Source organism: Bombus huntii, unplaced genomic scaffold (genome assembly GCF_024542735.1).
Source record: "Bombus huntii isolate Logan2020A unplaced genomic scaffold, iyBomHunt1.1 ctg00000093.1, whole genome shotgun sequence".
Classification (NCBI taxonomy): domain Eukaryota; kingdom Metazoa; phylum Arthropoda; class Insecta; order Hymenoptera; family Apidae; genus Bombus; species Bombus huntii.
In genome coordinates this window covers 147817-164996 of record NW_026099348.1, presented here as the reverse complement: position 1 = coordinate 164996, position 17180 = coordinate 147817, and the positions used below count along the sequence as shown (strand labels likewise).

Sequence of the window (17180 nt, the reverse complement as noted above, 5' to 3'; positions counted from 1 at the left end):
CGTTTAAATTTCAATAAATTAACTATTCATACGTTAATTGTACGCGGTCAGGATTAAGGGGTACGGCGATGGAGAAGATTTTGTTAGCTAGATGTTGAGTAAATAATCGAAGATGATAATTTTATAAATGTTTCGTATTTATGATGATGGAAAAGATTTAATTTGAGTTACGTTACGTTTGAATAAGATAGACTTTTCCAAGAGTGGAGGATTTGTAGAGATAGTGGACGTAATAGTAGTATGATTTAATACTTGATGTGTCTTTTTTTTCTTTGACATATAGGTCACTGTGGGGAGTAATATTGATCTAGATATAACTACCTTTTCTGAGAAGTACGTATATGCTTATGGGAACTATGTTTGGTTAATCAATAGAGCCATTCTTTTGAGAAATTGAATCTAGAAGAATTCGACGATACTTTGCCTTGTTTCAATAGTACATCATTTTAAAGAAACGCCTGCGATTATAGTATATAATTGCACATAGGTATATGCAAAATTGCATTTTCAAATAATTAAATAAAAAATATAGGAATGTATCAATGGGAAGAATATTTGTTAAAGATCTTTCCTTTCTAATCAAATTCGTCCAACAACCCCATTCTCGTCAAACATAAAATGAACGGTGCCTTTCTCAAAGAAACAAGAAGAAAATTGCTGTCGTTCTAAAGTTCTTCTCCATTGCTAAATTACCGTTCGTGTTTCTAGTTACACTCCAATTATTCGATTGTAAGAAGCAAGCAATCCCTCCATCCAAGGGCTAGATATAGTTTCTCGAGTAGTTCTCTTCAATACCGTTATATCGATGAACTCTTTTTGAATAAAGTTCACATTTATAAAGCAAACACAATAAAATACGACAGGACAATTGTAATCGATAAATAACATTTTATTAGGATATTATAAGAAGCTAAGATATCGAGTTCTAATTGTGAATATCAAGCGCTCGTCGTTTGAGGAGATTACCAATATTTTCTTCCTTAACAATATCAATTACGAAGTTTCGATACCGTTTATGACATTAAGATCTCTTGATAAAGTTGTATCGTTAAAATCTTACTGTTCCTAGGGAAAATATATAGTTAATATATATATAGTTAAATATATGTCGGAGATGAAAGGACACCGGAATCTTGGGATAGCCCCGCAACATTGCAATCAAAAGTCTACTATAACTGTAACTAAACTATTGTAGTTATTCAATCCGATTGTAATTGTTCGAGATTAGTGACGGTGAGCTTTGGCTCGAGGTGACAGTCTGTCGCCCAACGTAGCCGCGGTCAAGGGATGAACGCTTTGCCTAACAAAGGTATGGAGTAATTCTATAGCTCTCCTTAAAAGAAATATTCGTGGCGACACGCGACAGTAAACATTCCAACGGTTTCTGTCCCGTGACTCGCCACACGCAGACCCTATTCTTCGAGTAAGATGATTGCCAGATGTCGATGCGTCTCCGCAGTACATATTCGGCTAGCCCGAGGGCCCGTTATAAATCTTAAGGTTTAGTTAACTAAAGTCCTTCAAACAGACAAACAGTCTTTGTCCCAACTACGGGAAGATAGTGGAGACATATTTTTCAACGAGCGGCGTCTCCCACTAGCAACTTTCCCTCGAGGGCGGCTAGCATCTTTTTCTAACCACCGATATGGAGATTGACCAATTAGCAGCAACGTCAATTTCCCTTACTTCCTAAACGAAGGCTTTCCTCGACGAATCCGATGATCTCGTGTCCTTAGACACACCCCATTATAGTTTTCCTCTGTGGCATCATCGGGACGGGACGGGCATTCTTTTACGCGCTCCCGTCGACCAAAGAGTAACGTCTTTACGCTCAGCAATTATTTTTACGAATCAGACTTAGATTCAGCGAGAACGCCCATCTGTCGTCCCGTTGGCCGCGGATTCATTATCGAACCGGAGACCACTGTCACTAGTGTCGCGGACGTCTCACCGCCGTGGTAGATTGTCAAACCTGTGTTATTCATACCTGTGTCAATAAATCGTATCTTCGTTACACCGCAACGATGGCTACCTTCAATGAAGACTCCTCAAACACCGACAACCCTATCCCCAATGTCATTCCGACATATATATCCACCGAAAATGCGCTCTTGTAGACAAACGCTCGATTCGCGTCATAGCTTTTAAAGCTTGTCGCATCTCAATCCGTTGGAAAAAGTTTTTCCTGTAGCATATTTTATTTTTACGAACCAACAAGGTCTTTGTTTATTTCCTTCTGCTTTTGCTCCAATTTCCCCATTGTTTTTTCAAGGATAGTATTTCAGAGCCACTAGTCAAGTTTATTGTAACAATAAACTTACGTTTCGGAAACATTTTGTGCTGTGAAACAGAATACACTAAAGTTTGAAGGTCACATCGATTTTCGAAAGTTTATAAATGGAGGTGTATGACAGTATCACCAGCTGTTGCTGTCCAAGTAACTCCAACATCGAAATACTACAACGATTCCAATCGAAAACGCTAAGAGCCTTAATAGACGCACCTTGGTATGTTACCAACGAAACCATCCATCGCGACCTCAAGATACCTACAGTCAAAGAGGAAATAGCAAAATATAGCGACAGATATAGCAAAAGAGTCAACAAACACCGAAACCCCCTAATCACTGGACTACTCGATACGACGGACCAGATTCGCAGGCTGAAGAGGCACTACCCGCTAGACCTAAACGTTAGATTCATTTAATTATCCAAATTAAGCTAATGCACTTACTTATAATACTTATAAATTATACCTATCTATAATAAGTATTAACTTATTGTAAATAAACAGCCATGTCACTGCGCCACGCCAGAAAAATTACTGAAAATTCTCAACGCGAGAATTGATTGTAATTCCAACAAATAAATAAATAAAAAAAAAAGCTGTTGCTGTCCCCAAGCGCCAAAATACGTTCTGACTACTATTTTATGTATCTCACAGAAGTATGTCTTCATTCATCATCTCCCATGCCATCCACCAACGTGTTCTTAACATGTTATCTCCTAGTAAAATATTGATATTGAGTCAGATATCCAACTGAATAATCTTTTCGGTGTCTACTATAAGACATTTAAAACCAAGGCTCGTACACACGTGTGCTTATACGTCAGATGTAATACTTAACACGAAACCTGCTTATATTAATATTAAATTTATGCATAGTAGGATGTTCGACCTTTGTAAAAATGAAATTATAATACATACAGTTTCACCGTGGAAAAGTGAATCTTTCTAGCATGTCCACGCAAATGCAGGGGAGGGGAGGACTGTGCATGCACCAAACAACTTTACGTTCGTAATTTTTCACACAAATGTACAACTGTAGGGAAAAAATTATCTCTGATTTTTCGGATGTTAGGAATCGACAATATCGCATAACGGAATGCTGTGTTCTACGTATTCTATTTTTGTTACGAAAGTGGTACAAACGAAGTCCACGTAAGAATAGTACAACAAAATCGGTTGAGGTTAGGTTATCGTGCAGATATCGCGGCTTTTGCATTGGAAATCACGCAACTGCCAGTCTCGTCGTTCCTTGTAAACGAAAGAAAGGTATTGTAATCGGTCGGAATTAACATAAAACTCGTCGCATGCGACCATATGGCCTGAATGTTGAATAAACGAGAGTAGAGCGCGAGCTATGTGATTCTAACCGTTTAGGCGGAAACTAATGATTGTAACCAGAGCCGAGATATATGCCAATATTACTTTGCTCGACAAAGCGTATAAGATGAGGAGAGAATCGCGATAAGGTAGAACAAGAGACAGATATTCTCTACGTAAAGCAAGTCTGTCAACTAGATTGAAATCCTATAGCTATAACTACAGTGAATCCATATTCTGGCGAATTGTCTTTTCACAAATGAAGCTTCTGAAGAACGGAATTGATACAATAACTACTGTTCATTCATAACTACTGTTGTAAGAATCTATATATTTGTCTATCTATATCTATATATATCGATCTATATATATTTGTCAGAATGTCATTTTATCAAAAAACCCATCCTCTGTAATCATAGTTTAACGAAGCATAATTAATAGAAGAGGTAGAGCGTTAAGTGGAGATGATTTAATCACAGTTAAGTAGATAAATCTCTATATTAGTCTCTTTAATTAAAATGTCCTACGTTTTATTTGCGTCATTTTTTTTCTTCATCCAATTTAAAATGTTTAAATAACAATAGCCTATACAATATAATTTTATGTAAAAAAATTGATTATACCATGTTTATTACAGATATTTAACATTTTTGTGTACATACAAAATTTAAATTATACCTCGCTTGAGAACAAAAGTTCTATTTGTTTTCCTAACATGTACTAATAATTATTGATCAAACTAGAAAAAGCTGGAGGAGATTACTTAGGAAGATTACTTAACATCTTATATTCCTGGCAAGAGAAAATGAAAAATTCGTTTCTTCTCTTTGCTTCCCTGTTCCTTCTTTCCTCCTTTTTCCCTTTTTACATCGCGTTGTTTTACATCGCAATTTACATTTATTTGTAAAGTTTGAATCTTCTCGATATTGAAGATGTTGAAGCTGCAAGTATGTATTTCATTTTAATCCATTCGAGACCGAGATTTAATTGTAAGACGATACCTAGGTGTCGGTACGATCTGAATGTTTAGTTAGAATGATTCTGTGTTTTACTCTCTCCAGGGTATCCTTTTCATACTTTGATTTTAAATCGATGACAATCTTAAATAGTATGCCTCATATTTTTAAAATATAAAATTATATACTATGTTATTCTATAATGTATTATGTACAGTCATATATATATATATATATATATAATAATTCTATATTGAAAAAAATATGAAATTAACATGATATATACATTACTACATAAGTTATATATAAAATATGTATACTATACCCTTGCCTAATGACTGATATGAATTTCTTTCGGTCTCGAATGCGTTAAAAGAGAGCGCAAAGAAGGCGAAATTACTTATTGTAATTAGTAAAACGACCTGAGAGGCAGACAGATACAAGAAAGAAGGAATATTATATTAGCGGCATTATCATGTTTTTGCTCTCTTTAAGTCTTTCATCGAGACAGACAATCTACAGGTATTAATCGACCAATTTCTCCAAGCTGATAACTTCGAATTGATGTTTATATATAAGAAGTGTTATGTGTTAATCTGTCTAAATGTTTAAAAGGTGTTATAAATTAAATGTTGTTAAACGATACGTAATTGCCTTTTGATCGTAAATTTTACTATCAAGGGGTCTTTTATGTATGCGTAATCATTGTGAATTATAACAATTTATGTGATCGATATTAAAGGTGTTTAAAAGCATGTATTTTTTTCTATATTATTATTCTCCTATATTATTATCCTATATTATTATAATATCCAATTACATGTTGATACACAAGATATACAGATTATTATTTATAACGTTTTGGTTTTCTTAATTGAGTCATTCATTCAGTACAAATGATAAGAAATTAGTAATAATTCACAAAAAAAGGATATCGTAGTAGAAATATTATAAAAAAACATTTTCTGTTTTAGTGTAGAGTTACTCCTTCTTACAGACAGTGTCGTACAAATCTGTACGTCTCTGAGAAAATGTAGGTATCTGAGCCCTTACTTCCTCAACAACTTTTAGATCTGATAGAAAAAAGAAACATACGAAGTAATAAGTAATGCTTACTAATAAATTCAACAAATACAGAGGAAGATGGCTAAATCGATAAATTAACGAGACTAAAAATTAATTACATCATAGATCTCTCGCTTTTAATTTTAAGCTGTAAATTACCGATATCGGTGACTGCCATATTCTCTTGAGTTTCCAAATCGTAAAGAATCTTTCCCCAGGGATTGGTCAACTGTGTATGTCCCCATGCGACGTAACTTGCTTAAGGAACACGAGCCGGTGATATGCAGGCAACGTATAATTGATTATCATTCCGCTGGATATATCAGCATTTGGCAACCTAACCCAGAGAAGCAGGAAATATGAAGCCACCGAATACCAATTAACTTCGTAGTTGCACGGTTCACATTCCATCATTTCTGAATATGCGAGGACAGTCCTCTTATTGTGCTTTTAATTCTTTTATTTGTTTCATTTTCAGCAAATATACTGGTTTTTTTAAATTAAGCTTCTTTTTATACAGAGTTACAGATTATATTAATTTTATATAGAATATATTTAAGAAAGATATTTAATTTTTTGCTAGTTAAGTATTGATCGATTAAGTTACTGTACCTTTGTTCCGATAAATGCGTGCCATTTCCTCGAATCTAATATCATAGCAAATGCCAATACCTATTTTGCAGCCCTTCACATCGAACGTCGTTAGGGAGTTACCAGGACTGAGTGAATCACTCTCTCGAAAAGTAATCTTATTAGGAATGTCGATGTCGAATAGATGTACCTAATAACAGAAAAATGTGGTCGCTAATTCTATTGCTGCAACTTTTGTAATTTAATATCAAAGTTACCAACTCCTAAACTTTAATTATTTTTTATTTAATAATTGACAGCGTTTTTATCACTTTCTTTTATTAAAAAATCTTATCATTTAATAATGTTTAAAAAGGAGAAAAAATAAGTAGAATAATATTTTAAGTATGTGAAAAATTTATACAACAACAAACACATTACAACAAAAATGGGCGTTTCCCGTATCATAACGTATTTTATAAACCGTAAATTATAGAATTGGTTATAGTATACGTATGTACATATGTATATTCCTAAATTATTCCTAGATAGAGTCACTTTCTTCACCCCAATATTTTCAAATTCAAAGCCATAAAGGAATATATTACTTACCTTTCGGTGTTTTGCTATCAAAGTTCCATCGGGACCCCAAATAGTACAGGTATTGTACAATTTAGCGCCCTCTATTTCAGGCATCGTACCACCAACTACATAGATGTTGTTTTCTTTAGCTGCGTTCGATGAAGCAACGCTCGTTTCACCATCAGGAATACTCTCGGCGTATTTTGGAAAGTACTCTGCATTGCAATATTTCAATTAATGAAAAATAACTGTCTTTTGTTCCAACCATAAATTAAATTGAAATGTTTGCCAGTTTTTTATTTTTTAAATTATTAAAATAACTAAGTTTTATATTTCGACTTAATTAAAAATGCAATTACTTAGCTAATAGTATATATAATAAATTGTTTCTACAGGTTCAAAATGAAAAATGAATATTTAGAAATATTTAATTACGACAATGCTATTTGTGTTAGCATCAGTGGCTTGTTACTCAACGACTTTGTTAGTACTTTTTGAAACATAAAGTTAGTTTTCAATTAACACTTATACTAGAGGCGGAATTATAAATGCAAAATAATTGATAATACTAATTTATAAGTACCTAATTATTAGTATCTTAAAAAATATATTTATACAAAAATCACGATAATCATGAAAATGGGGAAATCCTATATTCTCGAATCAATTCACAATTTATTTTGTATATTAATTAGATTCCGCGCTCATCAGTATGTACTCACTGGCGAGATCGAGAAAATGTATCGGCAATTCCTCGTACGACCAGAGGATCGGAAATATCAAAGGATATTATGGCGCAGCGCGAGTGGAGAAACAGAAACATATGAGCTTAACACCGTAATACTCTTATCATAGAAATAGAAGCAGTCCTCAATTCCCGCCCGCCAACTTCTATCTCCACCGATCCAAATGATCTCCTAGCCCTCACTCCCGGACATTTCCTCATTGGCGATTCATTAATGTGCTTACGTGATCGACATTTCAGAGACATTCCATCGAACCGACTCTCCAAATGGCAGCATATCCAACAGCTTAAACAACATTTTTGGAACCGCTGGCATAAGGAGTATTTGAACGAGCTAACCAACCGCAATAAATGGAGCAAGGGTGGACACAGCATGCAAAAGGGCACAATCGTCATCCTCAGAGAGGACAACGTTCCCTTTGTCACGTAAAATAACAAAATTAGAAAGGAATTTGAGGTAAAAAATAAAAAAAGAAAACTTTATTTTTTTTCTAACATCAATACACTTTACAATCTACTTCCGAACTCTAGGCGTGACTTTCTAAGACTGACTCTTATGATTTTACTTTCGATCGGATCCGATTACTTTCTTTTGTCATCCCTCAACATCCCCACCGTCCATGCATTTGCTAGGCGTCCGCGATCGTTGCCACGTGCTCTTTCTGCTAGAACTTTCGGTGGAAGGACCGTTGGGATGTTGATGGTTCATTAGGCACTTCAGCGATATACATTGTCGCCGAGTGCTTTATCTCTATCGTCAGTCCGTCGGATTTGAAGTATGCCGGTCGTGACATACCCCCCTGGTTAGATTGATCTTGGTCCTCTAAGATCGAAGTAGAATGGAATTATTTAAATGTAGATCAAAGGATATGTTTACGCTTTTTTTTCAGAGATCGCTATGAATTGATTTTCTGCATGTGATGGTACAAAAGTTATTTCGTTAATCTTAAATATAGCAATTTTACAATATTTGTTAGTGTTCGAGAAGCTAATAATTTCAGAGGCGTAATCATGTTGTAGTTTTCGATCGTGAATTGATTGGGTTTGTTTACAAAGCGTAATTCCTATCCCGTGAATTTAAGGCAACTAATTAAGGGTATTGTTACTAGTGCTAGGGTCAGCATTATCCTGAAAAAAGTACGCTTTCAATCGGTTACCATGTATCTTTTTCTTAGCATTGTCGATAGAAATAATGTAATAAGGAGTTTTCACATCGTTAATCCTGTAGGGTCCTAACCATTCAATGTCCAACTTATCTCTTTTATGGTCGTTGTGAATTAAAACAAAGTCTCCTTTCCTAAACACAGTCTGAGTTTTAACAATCTTTCTTTCTTGGTCTCGCTTGTATCGTTGCTTATTCTGAATAAGTGTTTTGTGAGCTGTTTCCCAATATTTATTCAACTGTTTTTGCCAAAGTGAGTACATATCATCATAGGTAAGTGTGGGAAATTTGGATATTGCGGAAGGTAAGTTAGCTTTTCGCCCAAAGGTCAATTCAAAGGGAGAGAATCCTGTTCCTTCATGTTTCGCGGTGTTGTACCCTAAACAAATGAAATTAAGTACTTCATCCCATTCTTTGTCATTGTCGTGTAATGCAGTACGAATTAAATCTTTAACTGAGGCATGCGTTCTTTCGAGGGATCCGTTACTTTGTGGGTGAAATGAAGTTGTTTTGATGTGTTTGATTTTAAAAGCTTCTTCAAATTTCGTCATTAAATCACTAACAAAATTTTGTCCCTGATCTGTTAGGATCGTTTTTGGTGCCGAAAATATGTAAATATAGTGTTCAATGAGCGCGTTAATTATGGATTCAGTTCGTTGCGTTTTAAGGGGAACTAGTATCAGATATTTCGTAAGTTCATCGTGTATTGAAAGTATGTATTGGTTTCCGCGTTTGGTTTTCGTCATCGGTCCTATGATGTCCATAGCGATTTTGTCGTTAGGGTTAAGTGGCGTGTCTGAGATTTGTGGGGATTCTTTGGGTCTGATACGTGTTAGTTTCTCCTTTCGACATGTGTCGCATGTTTTCACAAAGTTTTCTACTCTTTCTAAAAGTCCGGAAATTTTGAATTTATCCTTGATCCGTTGATACGTTTTCTGTATCCCTAAATGTCCTACGGTGTCGTTATGGTTTTCCTTTATTGCTTGTACTATTTCGTTTTCGTCTAGTTTTAAGATGGGATTAGGTGCATAAGTAATTTTCTTGTACGTGTCGTTAAAATATATTATCATGAGTTTAATCTGTGTTTTCTCTAATTCAGTGAAGTCGTTATTTCCTATGCCGATTTTTGTTGTATCTTTAAGAATTTTGTAAAGTCTTCTGATCCAAAGTGTCTCGTCGTATTCTCCTAAGTCGTTTCGAGTTAATTGGTAAAATGTTTGGTCATTTGGTTTAATTTCTAAGAGTTTCGGATTCTCGTTGTTGTCTTTCCATGCGTTGAATGAATTAGTGTGATCAATTACTAGGTCGAGGTTAACTACTTCGTCGCGAGTTACTGCGTGAACTCTAGATAAAGCGTCTGCAGCTGTGTTATCTTTACCCTTTGTATATTCGATTTCATAGTCATATTCTTCGAGTCTAAGTCTCCAACGAATCAGTCTGCTAGAAGGGTCTTTGCAATTGTGTAGCCACTTAAGAGCTTGGTGGTCGGTTCGAATAATGAAGCGTCGTCCTAACAAATATTGTCTTAATCTTTTCACGACCCATACGATGGCTAAGAGTTCCTTTTCTGTCGTGGTATAGTTTCGTTCGGGTGGATTCAGTGTTCTTGAAATGTAACAACAAGGATGACCGTCTTGCGACAGTATTGCTCCTAGTCCTTCGTTACTTGCGTCGGTAGTTAAGGTAAAGGTTTTGTTAAAGTCTGGATAAGCTAATATTGGGAAATTATAGAATTTGTCTTTTAAAGTATCAAAGCTAATCTGGTGTTTGTCAGTCCAATGGAATGGTGTATCCTTTTTTTTGTTAAGTCTGTAAGGCTTTTCGCGATTTTGGAAAAGTTTCGAATAAATTTGCGGTAATAACCTGCTAAACCTAAGAATGATTTCACGTCCGTGCCATTGCGAGGTAATCGAAAGTTTTTTACAGCGTCTAATTTCTTGGGGTTTGGTTTGACTCCTTCGGATGAAACTACATGGCCTAAGTATTCTAATTCCGGTTTTACGAATTCACATTTGTCCGGTTGCAATTTAAGTCCTAATTCTCTGAGTCTCTGAAATACTATCGTGAGGTTTTCGTTATGTTCTTGAATCGTTATTCCGAATATCACTATGTCATCCAAATAAACAAAGCAGTATTTTCCTACAAGTCCAGCTAAGGCTCTGTCCATTAATCTTTGAAAGGTAGCGGGTGCGTTTTTAAGTCCGAATGGCATTCGATTGAAATGAAAATGCCCTTGCGGTGTCGAAAAAGCGGTATATTTTTTAGATTTCTCGTTCATTGGAATTTGATGGAATCCTGAGGATAAATCAAGTGCCGAAAAGAATTTTGCGTTTCCTAGTTGTGTTAAAATGTCGTTTATATCAGGTAAAGGGTCTTATTCTGTGAGTTCATTTAGTTTCCTGAAATCGATAACTATCCTCCATTTCTGTTTTCCTGAGGCGTCTAATTTTTTCGGAACTACCCATACCGGAGAGTTATAAGGGGATTCGGATCCTTCTATAATATTTTTCTTCAACATGTCTCCTACTTGTCGCGATATCTCGTCACGGTGACATTCCGGTGGTCTATACGATCGTGTGTTAATAATTTTGTCTTTGGTTAACGAAATTGTGTGCTGAGTTAAATTAGTACAGGGTAAAAGATCGGTTTCTAAATTAAAGATGTCAATATAATGGAGGATAATCTTTTCGATGGATTCACGGATTGGTTTTTCAATGTGATCTGTTCTCACTAGGCTTTTTAGTTTTGGTGCGTTGGAAAAGTCATGAGAATTTTGAATATTGCTAGAAATTTCAATGTTTTGCTCACCAATGTTGATAAAACATACTTTAGTTGGTTTGCCTTCCAAATAGATTGTTTCAACTCTGTTTTCTCCAGGAGTCAAATGTATTGGTTTCTGAAATAAAATGGTTTTGTCGTTTAATCGGATTTTGTCATTGGATATTGAATAGTTATACTTCTCTAAACATGGTAGCCCAATGATTCCGTCTTCGATAATAGGGAAATTGTTCGGCACTATGTGAAAAATGTGATTTTGTCCAAAAATTCGTTTCGTTACGTATTCGTTAGTTTCGTATTTGTCTCGTCCCATAGAAAATTTTTGTTTAGGCCCTATTTGTATCGCGTTGACAGTTTTGTTACGTTTCACCAGGTTTATCCCTGCTCCTGTGTCGACCAGAAATACTCGCTCTTCGGTTCGGGTTGACAAAGGTATTGCGAGTAATCTTCCCGTGGCGATGTTGACTCGTATGTCTCGTACGGTTCGTCCATCTCCTGGTTCGATGTTGTTTCTTGTATTTCGTCCCATTCCTGGACTGCCTGAATCCTTGCGGGTGGTCGATCGCGCTGGCTCGGTGGTAGAAAATTTTGACACTTGTTAGCAATGTGTCCCAGCTTTCCGCACTTGAAGCACTTCATCTGCATATGCTGGTTGTCGGGGCGATTACTAACCGAAGGTAAGCGATTACATGACCAATTAGGTTGTCGTTCTTCTCGCAAGTAGCGTTCTACATCGGCTGCCTTTTTTTCAGCTTCCGGAAGATTCAAGGGTTCACTGCTTAATAGTATTCGCTCTATGTCGCGTCTGAGTCCCTTTAGGTACACACGAACAGTCTTCTTCGTGATTTCTTCAGTCATAATTTTACGTGTTAGTGGTTGTGGGTACTCATTGGTTACTGCGTACAGCAAACGGTTGAGTATTCTTCTAAACCGAATATTAAAACTTTGCACTGATTCCTCTCATCCCTGTCTCAACTCTCGTAATTGTTCTTGGTACTCATCCGAAGTCACTTGTGCTGCTAAGTTATTTCTCAGTGCGTCGTACAGATCACTGTAACACTCAATAGGAATGTTGCAAATACTTTGGGCTGCTTTCCCCACGATTTTTTCCACTTTTATTGCTTTTAGCAATAGATCTTGCTCCATACAGCGATCCTTCATACTTCTCACTTCTTTGATGAAGTCTTCAACTCCTACATCATCATCTCCGTTGAGCGTTGGGATGTAGCGTATTGCATCTTAGCTCGTAGAGTGGGAGGAGTGGGCGGAAAATAGCCTCTTTCTTCCACCTCGGGTTGTTCGATGTCGAGGTGGGCAGGTGGGGTGTCTGAAGCTGCTAACCCTGACAGTTTGCGTGCTTTTGCCATATTCACGGTACGATTGATTGCTGTCGACGCACTTTCATTGTCTTCGGTGATAATGAAAGCAAATTCATCGGTCGCATGGGATCCGAACCCAGTCCGTAGCGCTGCGACGGTTTTCCCGAGATTCTCGATTTCTGCTGTCCTGTGTCTGTTCTCTTCGTCATTTTGCATAGACAAACGTAACATTTCCTCTCGTAAAAGGGCAATGTTCTCGTTCTGTTTTTGAATACTGTCCCATATTGCTCGCAACATTGGGTCAGTTGAGGTTGAAGTTTGAGATTCGTTTGCCTTAGACATTATTGCGCTGATTTATAATTTTCAGACGAAGACGAGTCTTGGCTACTGAAGCTAAATTTTCTTTCACGGTAACGTACAAAGGAATTCAGTTTACCTTTTATTGTTACTTCACTTGGTTCGTGATAGTTACTTTGTTGTTGCGGATGACCGTAGTCCCAAATAATTCGATCTTCCGTAGATAATGAATGTCTTTTGGTTTCCGAACAAACACTTTTCACTATCCTGGCAGGATCGCCAAAATGTCACGTAAAATAACAAAATAAAAAAAGGAATTTGAGGTAAAAAATAAAAAAAGAAAACTTTATTTTTTTTCTAACATCAATACACTTTACAATCTACTTCCGAACTCTAGGCGTGACTTTCTAAGACTGACTCTTATGATTTTACTTTCGATCGGATCCGATTACTTTCTTTTGTCATCCCTCAACATCCCCACCGTCCATGCATTTGCTAGGCGTCCGCGATCGTTGCCACGTGCTCTTTCTTCTAGAACTTTCGGTGGAAGGACCGTTGGGATGTTGATGGTTCATTAGGCACTTCAGCGATATACATTGTCGCCGAGTGCCGCCACATCTTTATCTCTATCGTCAGTCCGTCGGATTTGAAGTATGCCGGTCGTGACATGAGCATCGCGGGCGGTGAAGAAAAATCTACCGCCCTCCAAGGGTGTCTAGAACCTGAGTACTTAGAGCGAATCGAGGACATAGCGTTGAATACCCCGGCCACCACAATATGATAAACTCAAGGACGAAACACTTCTCTCTCCTTTTCCTTTATTTGTCGGCTCTACATCCATCCCCCTTGCTTACTCAAGTTGTTGTTTGTCTATATACGATTCAGCAACTATGGAACCACATATGGGCAAGATGGATTGACAGAAAGGAAGCGGAGGATTTTCGCGACGGAGGATGTAATTGAAGGATGAGCGTTGTAATGAATTGGTTTTGGTTTGTAAATATATTTGTTATGTTCTTGCAGCACTTCTTCTTTGCATTCTCAAGTCCCTTGGACGGCCTTTAGGAGAGAACAAAGACACAAATGATAATTGTAGCTGCTGGCTGTAGATGTCGCTGCTAGGGTACTGCTGTATTTTCTTTTCATTTAAGAATCGTGGAAGAAAAATCGGACTACGGTCGCCGGGATTTAAGAACCCAGATCCCGAACGTTCGTAACTCGAGGCGCTAACCACTGCGCTACCGTTGTCTGGTATTAGTTAGTGTCGAGTTGTCGTATTTGTGCTGTCGAGTGCCGCCACATATGTATGCATTTCTGAATTGAGTGGTTTACAAGTAATTACAATCGATATACATTACAAGTAATTACAATTTATTACAAATGACTCGCTGTGCATATTACTATAACAGTCAGTACTAATTCTATAGATCAGCAGCATTGTAACTTTCCAATAAACAACCGAAAATCACGTCGTTGAATAATAAATGCATTCACTGTAGAACGAAATTATTATTACGAATATAAGAGAAACGATTTAAAAACCATGTATTTTTTCATTTAAATTATTTGCATTTGCAAAGGGAGATACAAAATTTTAACAACGTTGCAAATTACAAAGACACAAATTACAGTTTCGTGTTTAAGTTATTGTTCAGAGTTTGTTGGAATACAACGATATTAATCGCATACAGATGAGGTGATTGATCGAACGGATTCTTTCCTTCGTTGTTCAGCGATATCCACATTAGCGTGCGTTCGTGAGATGTACCACGGCGGCTAGCACGTGCATGCTCTTTCGAGAATTCGGCGGAAGAAGCGTAGGAATATGGATGGAACATTCCCGATGGGCACGTCGAAAAGCTACTAGAAGGTTCTGTGGCACATGTGACGACACACAGACACCCACACAGGTCACACTCATTACTGCGTAGAGAGTGGGGTTCAAAACCCTTTCAAGGGCCATGGGTCACTAAGCCAGTCAGTCTGTGAATAACTAGCCAACTGTCTACATTCCAGAACACACACACTTATAATTCCTGTAATAATTGTTTAATAAATATCACATTATATTGTTTCAACACAAACATTGTGTCCCACAGATTATTAATCTCAATTCCAAGATTAAATTCTAACAGAGCTTCCTAATAATTATGGTACAATTGGTAAAATGATGATTTTACATGAAAAAAGTAAAAAATATATTAGATAATTGAAATAACGCGATATAAATATAATTGAAATAACATCAGTAAGAACGGATGTTTTAAGCTTTCGATTTTGAGAAAACAGGGTATGAATATGTTTAGTTAAAAAACAATCCGTGTTTATTCGAGCATTCGCGGAGAGACGCGATCGCGAGAAAGCACGTCAACGGGAGTAGTAAATTCCCGTTGCAATTAGATAACCGACGCCACGAACTGACCGATCCCCTGATTTCTGTTACGATAATAGGGGTGGTTCAATGAATTTAACACTGCATTAACAGGTTAATATAGCTTGTATATTTAAAAATAATGAATGTAATAATAAAAACGTCACAAATTATTTAGCGATAAATACAGTTGATATGTTATAGGAATTCGACCCGACTTTGCGATATCTCTCAATGAATTCGTTAGACTAAGCAATTTATAACGTTTGACTCTTCAGAAGGGACCGATTACTCATCGATCCTTTTCGTTGTCTTCTCTGGAAGACGACCCCCACTACGCTCGGATCACGCCACCGTTCGCGCCTATGATCACGTATACCAGCTTCTTTATGCGGATAAAATAACGCACCGAAGGCGAATAGATGTTTCTGGAACTCGCTGCTTGACGACAACTATGCGTTTATCGCTACTTTGTGTATATCTCGACGGTCATGTAAGACGATCTGTTTGCGACGGTTAGGAACACGGCCTATAGTAAGCCTTGGGGCGTAATAAACGGAGAGAATAGAATAATCTACAGGATTATCAACGGTGAAGTATATAAATATACTAACGACTCAGAAAACATAATTGAAGTGAGTTGCTTAGATATGAAATTATTGTTAATAACTAAAAGAATAATAGTACAAGTTAGATTAGCAGAGAGACAAACGTGATTGTGCAGTGAGTCTAGGAAACAGGATAAAATATAAAACAAATAGAAATGGAATATGCAATACGTCCTATCCAAGAAGATTGGATACCAACTAATGCATAATAAAAGAATGTCCGCAATATTTGGAATTAAGAACAAAATTCTTAAAATAAACAACCACCATCTTTACGAACAGAGAAAATTGTTTATTGAGACTAAAGAATTTTATTAAGAAACAACATGACGCTCAGAGCATAATAACTGAAGTTATAATAACCTGAGCACAACTCAAAAACTTAGCTATGACCCTTTTGTAATAACTAACAAACAAACATTTCAAACTTAATTAATTATAAACAAGCTACAGATAATTTGAAGTTAGATATGAACAAGCTTAATAACAAAATTACATAAATAGAATTTTTCTTATTTAAATGCGACAGTTCGTAGTACAAAACAAATTTTGTTCAGGAATAAGGTTTTCTGAAAATTTCCTGCGAAAATTTTTGCAAAAATTTCCTAAAGGAATTATAATCTATGAGATAAATGAAATAAAAATACAAAAACCAACTGATATTAAAAGAAGAATGATTATTTTACAAGATAATATGAAACTGTGTAAGGGATTACATATGTAACATATTGTCCCGATGTACACATATCTGCGAAGCGACTTACTACCCTGTATATTCCAGAAACTTCTTAGTTTGCCCCAGCCTTAGCAATTTGAAACTATTTTATTAAAATTAAGAATTTTCCACATTAGATCGAACGCACTTCTAATAGGTACCAAACAGTATATATATATATATAGCAAGATTTTACGTATCTCTAAATTATTCACAGAAAATTAATACGGCACATAAATTAGACTTCGGATTGTAAATATTAAGAATAAATAACCGATACAGTCTCACAAAAATAGAAGGATAAAGATAGAGATAAGGGATCAAAAACAACAGTTATTTTTCAAATTTGTATGAAAAGCCCTGAAGAAAATAAGTTCCTCCTTAAATTGAAAACAGTTATATGTAT

General features: G+C 36.3%; 1 long non-coding RNA gene across 1 annotated transcript; it reads right to left on the bottom strand.

Annotated features, from left to right (window-relative positions):
• Nucleotides 1–5298: 5298 nt before the first annotated feature.
• Nucleotides 5299–5934, bottom strand: LOC126876781 (uncharacterized). The gene is made up of 2 exons (XR_007694514.1): nucleotides 5787–5934; nucleotides 5299–5635 (listed from the first exon to the last, which is right to left on the bottom strand). It is a non-coding gene; the product is annotated as an uncharacterized LOC126876781 (long non-coding RNA).
• Nucleotides 5935–17180: the final 11246 nt, after the last annotated feature.